This window comes from Solanum dulcamara, chromosome 2 (assembly GCF_947179165.1).
Source record: "Solanum dulcamara chromosome 2, daSolDulc1.2, whole genome shotgun sequence".
Classification (NCBI taxonomy): domain Eukaryota; kingdom Viridiplantae; phylum Streptophyta; class Magnoliopsida; order Solanales; family Solanaceae; genus Solanum; species Solanum dulcamara.
Window position 1 is genome coordinate 7,452,541 of NC_077238.1, and position 7,133 is coordinate 7,459,673.

Consider the following 7,133-nt stretch of genomic DNA (forward strand, 5'->3'; position numbering starts at 1 on the left):
TAAACTCAATAACTATGCAAATCAAATTATGCAATATTTTACAATTCAACTCAATCATCTACAATCACATTCAAACCAATCATATCAAGCATAATCCATTCAATTGGGAGTTTCTCTAACCGACAACCATCACCATATGAGCGAGTGATAGTACAACAAGCTGACATTGTTGCCACGTCCGTTCATACCTTATCAGGGTATGAACAAATCAACCAATCATGAATCCAATCCAACCAAGTCCTATAATGTCAAGACAATAAAATGGGAAACATCCGACTTTAAAGGTTCCATTCCCTCCAATTCGGTGCTCGATACTCCTCCCAAGACTCAATATGCTCATATCTATCAAGTGAGTAAAATACTCAAAATACTCATTTAGTCTCATTGGACTCTTTCAAATCAACTCATTTAGTCTCATTGGACTCTTTTCAAAACTCAAATCAATCTGGCCTCATTGGACCTTCTTTCAAATCGACTCATCTCAAATCATCAAACTCTTCTCTTTAAATTGATACTATCTCAACTCAATGGATGTAGAAAATATTATATCCATTTAAAATATAATTCCAACTCCTCAACTCTACCTCAAAATAGACATTTTTATGTAAAAAATGTTCAACTCATTTATACTCAAAGTACTCATGTTCAAAATAATTAAAGGACTTTTTAAACTCAACTCATGCATAAACTTTTTTTAAATCATATATGAAACTAATAATTCTTTAGACTCAAAATAGTGTGTAAATAGTTTATGCAAAAAGGTTCACAAATAATTTATTTAAAGCTCCTCCTCAAAAGATCATTTATTTTCAAAATATTCCTAAGACTCCAATCAACTCAAATTATGCACATCACATACCACAAAATCACATTACACTCCAATCCACTTCATCACACAACATCCTCATCAACATAACCTCTCCATTCACATCATCGTCAAATATCATTATTCACATCGTCATCAAACATCATTATCACATCATCACATCATCAAACATTATCATCACATCATTGTCAAATATCATCATCACATCAATCGTCAAACATCTACTCCAAAATCCTTATTTTAGTCCTATGTTCAATTTATGGAAGCAAAAGGATATTCTTAACTATCCAATTCATTCTTTTCATTCCAATCAATACATATATACACAAAACCATCCATCTCAACTCAAGACAAATTATGACCAAAGATATCTCATCTTAGGTTCATGTGAATGAAACATGAATCCATACTCTCAACAAAACTCAACTCAAGAATATCGTCAACATCTATAAATCTATATACAAAGATACATTTGTAGTCAATAATATGAAAGATAACTATTTAGTAACTCAAGTCATTAAAATCATCAATCAACCAATAGTATCTAAAAATATTTTATAGTTTAGGAAAACTTTCAAGAAAACCTTCTTAGAAGGTTTAACTCTTTCACAACTCCTATCCAACACATCTATGGGCATATGAAAGAACTCAATCCATATTTTAGGTTAGCCTTACATACCTCGCTTGAAGATTGTTATATCCCATATTTTTTTTAATTTTCACAATAGGACATTTTTGGGATAACGATAACAAGTCAAGGGCAAGGCTATGTTTGATTTTGTTGGGTACATAATTCTTATGACTAAATTGGGATGTGAAAATATTGGAAAAGTTTAAAGGTAAAATTGGAATTTCACATGTGGAAATACTATAAAAGATTAAGGACAAAATTGGAATTTCACATGTGGAAATACCATAAAAGATTAAGGACAAAATTGGAATTTCACATGTGGAAATACCATAAAAGGTTAAGGACAAAATTGGAATTTTACATGTGGAAATACTATAAACGGCTAAGGGCAAAATTGGAATTTCAACTTGGGAATATTAGAAAAGGTTAGGGGCAAATTGATAATTTCACATGGGAGCCTTTAAGTCATCTAAATCCTAGAGATTTCTAGACATTTTGAGAGAGTTGGAAGCAAGAAAACTTAAGGAAAAATTGGAGAGAAAATCGGCTATGGAGGGAGTAATTTTACTCCTTGAAATTTCATCCCAAAAATTATTTTCTCCTAATATTCCTACTAATTCAAGGATCCTCTACAACATGATGAAGTTATTTTGGAAGATAGGAGCCTTGTTTGGTTAATTGGGTGTCTTGGTGAAGTGAAGAAGTTGGAAGGAAAAGGTAAGAATTAATTCAATTTCATTATGTTATGAAGTTTGTTTATGTTGTAGTAAGTAGAGATGTGTAGAATCCATGGAAATATGGAAGTTATATGGTTGGATTTGGACATATGAATAAGTTATGTGTATGTAAGATTGTTGGCAAGAAGACTTGAATTTTTGTGTAGTATTTTAGTAGTAGTTATGAAATAGTAGTTATGGTAAAAATTTTATGTTGGAATTGGAAGTTGAATGAATTTATTGAAGTTGGAAATATGGGTTAGGTGATGAAATGGAAAAAATTAAGTTTGTATAATTTGTTAGTTGTTGTTATGATTTTTGGGATATAAATGAAGGTTATATGGTGTAAGTTGGTATTAAAATGGGTTGTAGGAATTATGTAATTTTAGTATGATATTATAAGAATATGGAGGTAAGTTATTAAAAATATGGATTGTTGTTGTTGATTATGAAGTTGAAAGAAGGAAATGAATTTGATTATGAAGTTGAAAGAAAAAAATGAATTGTAATAGTTTTGTTGCATTTATGGAATTTTTGGGTGAAATATGAAATTGAGGAATAATGGAATAGCTTACTTAGAATATTTTTCACCTATGTTTGAATAAGTTTAAATTAGTTATGAACATGAAATATTTATATTTATTTGGAAATGCAAAGTTGGGTTGAAAGTTATTGCATTAGTTGGAAAAGAAATCAATTTATGTTATGGTACATTTTAAATTGATTGTTGATGGTATCGGTGTTGTTGTTGGCTTGGTTGTTGATATGGTGGCCGAGTTGTAATCTCGGGGTTGTCATATATATAAGGGAGATGCTGTCAAAATTTTTGTAGACAAATATTGGTAGAATTGAATTCTTAAAGTCTTGTGAATAGTAATTGATAAATGTGACCAATTGTAGATTTTGGAGGAAACGGGAGTTGAATTTGGATAAACGTGAAAAGCCGATAAGGTATGTAAAGTTTTACCTTTTCTTCTCTTGGCATGTCTTAGGTGTAATAGGTTTGGATACGAACCTCGGGGATAACTCTACTATTCGGAATCGACACCTAAATTTGACCATTTCCTATTCAGTAGAATTGAATTAAGTATTTAAGAATATTTTTGAAAAATTATCTAAACTTCTAAAATTTGCACAAATAGGACTCAACTACCTTGAAACTCTTATAAATAACGTTATGATATTTAACGCGCATAATTTAGATACGCCACCTCATTTGACCGAGGTGGGCCCCACTATTCCGAATTTTTCTTTGTTATTCTGTTTGGCTCATGTTAGGTAGAATTTGAAAGAAACTCTTTGCTACTCTTCCAAATATCATATAATTAATTATTCCGTTTAGTTCCATAATATATTCTGAAATATGGAAACAATTTCAGAAAATTATTTTGACATAGACTATCGGGACATTGAAAAGACTTATACTATTATTATTATTCAAGTTTCCTTTTATGATTTGTTATCAAAATTATGCCATCGAGTCTGTATAAATGTTTTGTAATTTAAATTGCATTTAGTTTCTCACTACTCCACTCGTGGATGCCTCAATGCTTCTTTCACTGAGCTTGGGCCAGGATATGTTATCAAGCGTACTTCTCTGTATTTTTTCGCCATGCCCCGACGTGAGGGGGCAGGTATGACATGTACATGGGTTGTGGTGTATGTTATGCCACAGAGTTATGCTGTGCCATGTACATATATAATATGATATGATTTGATTTGATATGGCCATCTGATATGATATGATCTGTTACGGAGATATTCCCTACTCTGGTGTTATGATGTGCTGTGGCGCCAATGACGGGAGGGCGACCACGTTTTGTTCACCGAGTCTCATGACATGGGGCCGGATATGGCATATGTCTTTGCATATATGATTTGTGACTATGATAAGCATTTTGAAATTTTGAACATTAATTTCTTTTTCTGCACCTACTATTCAAATTATGATTTTATTTATTACAATTCATGCTTTACATATTCGGTACATTTTTCGTACTGACCCCCTTTCTTCGGGGGGCTGCGTTACATGCCCGCAGGTACCGAAGTTCGATTTGCTGATCCACCTGTTTAGGATATTTGCTGCGTCGTTGACAGTGTTCCCTTGTTCGGAGCTTGTATTTTGGTACTGACTTTATCTCTGTATATTTGGATAGATTGGTCAGGGGTACGACGGGGCCCTGTCCCGTCATATGACTATGCTATTATCTGTAGAGGTCTGTAGACAAATTTATGTTGTGGGTTTTGTATATATAGTTTGGGTTTTGTGTGTTTTGTGACGGCCTATCAGCTCTCGTGCCTACATCTATTTATTTTTTTTATCTATTTAGCAATTTTTTTCTAATCACTACCTTTGTTTATTCTGTTAAAAGGCTAATTTGGGATAAGGGTACGTTTGGGTGCTCAATTCGGGCACCAGTCACGGCCTACGGGGTTGGGTCGTGACAAAGATCATCTCACTGGAAACCAAGACTTGACTTGAAGATCTTGAATCCTTGAAACTCTTGAAGGCACCCTTTGTTGGAGAAGGATTTGGAGAAGAAAAAGAGAGGGAAAAATATTAGGGCTTTTAGAGAGAGAGAGAGGGAGGGATTGAAAAATGGTCCCAAAACGTCCAAGGATGATGTATATATAATTAGGGAAAAAGTCCAAGTTGCCCCTCTTCAAAATCTGGAAAATTGGGCAAAAATCTTGCTGGCGCTATAGTGGCGAGTCGCGCCACAGCAGCGCCAAGCCAAAATAGGCTTAAAACCCTGCACATCTAATAGTGATGCATCGCGCCAAGGACCAAACTACTAAGGCTATTTTCTGGCGCTATAGTGGTGCTTCGCGCCACTGGAGCGCCAAGCCTAAATTTCCTGCAGTGATCGCCCAGGTCTGAAATTTCTACAGTACTAGTCTGTAGTAAAATGGTCATAACTTTTGACTCCGAACTCCAAAAAATGTAATCTTGATAGCGTTGGAAAGAAGACTCAACGACCTTTAATTTGGTAGGTTGTGGTCTACATAATTCATTATATTAAAAGAGATATGGTCATTTTAAGTTGACTCTTATACTAACTCCTTCGAAAACTTAATCGATTGGAAATCTTTGGACTCGGTTTGGTGTTGGAGATCCCTTATGACCCCTAAACACATCTAACACACTTCAAATACTTAGTAATTGATCCTAACTCATATATAAAATTACAATTCTTTCGGTTCGGGTCTACACACACGTGAAAATGTTTGAATCTTAGCGGAAAATTTTGGGGGGTGTTACACAAATTCACCGAGACAGAAATAATATAAAGATTTGGCTTTCTCAAAAGAACTACTTGAAGAAAATCTTAAGATGCTTTAAGATGCAAGATTGTAAGTCAATTTCTACCCACTTCCTATTAATTTCAAGTTATCCTCAAGTATGAGTCATAGCAATGAAGCAGAGAGGATGGAGATGTCTCGAGTACCGTATGCATCAGCAGTGGAAAGTTTAATGTTCGCCATGGTATGTACAAGACCTGACATTGCACAAGCAGTGGAAGTGGTTAGTTGATACATGGCTAATCCTGGTAAAAAGCATTGGAATACTGTTAAGAGGATCCTGAGATACATCAAAGGTACCTCAGATGTTGCAATGTGTTATGGAGGATCAGACTTTACTGTTAAAAGTTATGTTGATTCAAATTATGCAGGTGATCTTGATAAAAGCAAATCCACCACAGGTTATGTGCTTACTCTTGTTGGAAGAGCTGTAAGTTGGGTTTCAAAACTACAATCTATCGTAGCTATATCTACGACGAAAGCAGAATATGTAGCAGCTACACAAGCGAGCAAGGAGGCAATATGGATGCAGATGTTACTGGAGGAGCTCGGGCACAAATGAGAGAAGGTTGCTCTATTTTGTGACAGTCAGAGTGCTTTGCATATTGCAAAGAATCCGGCATTTCATTCAAGGATAAAGCACATACGAGTTCAGTATCACTTTGTTCGTGAGAAGATGGAAGAAGGCAGTGTGGATATTCATAAAATTCACACTAATGACAACCTGACAGATATGTTTACGAAGCTGATCAACAGTAACACGTTCATATGGTGTCGATCTTCTATTGGCCTAGCAGAAACGCAACATTGCAGTAATTGGGTAGAAATAATAGTGTGAAGGCTTAATGGACTCTCAATTAAATCTTCAAGTGGGAAAATGAGAGAAATCACAAAAGGCTGATGCAAAGAAGTCAAAAAGGTGAAAAGCAAAAAGTTAAAATGAAGCAACTTTTTATTTGCAAAAGTTAATAGATGCGTAGAAAATAAAGCAAAAGTTGACAGACACGTAGAAAAATGCGTAGAAAATTAACGCATAAATTTTTTACGCGTTTTCATCCTCTTATAAATTGAGTCATTCAGAAAAGTGAGAGTAAAAATACAAAGAGAGTTATACACCAAGATAAATATTGTAGTCTTGAGTGTCCTCTTTAGTAGTTGTTTCTTTTACAAGAGAGAAGTGTTAATTGTTGTTTTCTCCTTGTATTTGAGAACAGTGTACTCCATAATTTAATAGTAAGATTCTTCTATCCCGTGGTTTTTCTCCTCTATCTGTTAGAGGGGTTTCCACGTAAAATTCTCGTGTCCAATTTTATTTTCATATTTATTGTCATATCAAATTTAGTTGTGGTGCTTTCTCCCCCAACAAATACACTGTTTTCCTAAAATGAAAACGAAGAAATACAAAGAACGTGTCATTTCCAAGCTCTTAAGTCAGTTTTGATGTTAACAAAAAAATGGAAGCCTTTCAAGAACTTACAGGTCGTGCAACGATGAATCCTGAGAAAAGATTCCATAATCCATTGAATAAGGAGCCGAAAATTTGAGCAACACTTATATTTGGGTTAACAGCAGCGGTCATCATACCGTAAAAGTGAAGTACAAGAGGGTGAAGAACATTAGCATACATGCATCCCATTTAGTTAAATAGATCTTGGCT

General features: G+C 34.4%; 1 long non-coding RNA gene across 1 annotated transcript; it reads left to right on the top strand.

Moving 5' to 3' along the window:
• The first annotated feature begins 1,966 nt into the window (after nt 1-1,966).
• Nucleotides 1,967-4,447, top strand: LOC129875020 (uncharacterized). Its single transcript, XR_008763047.1, has 3 exons — nt 1,967-2,174; nt 3,074-3,124; nt 4,213-4,447. It is a non-coding gene; the product is annotated as an uncharacterized LOC129875020 (long non-coding RNA).
• Nucleotides 4,448-7,133: the final 2,686 nt, after the last annotated feature.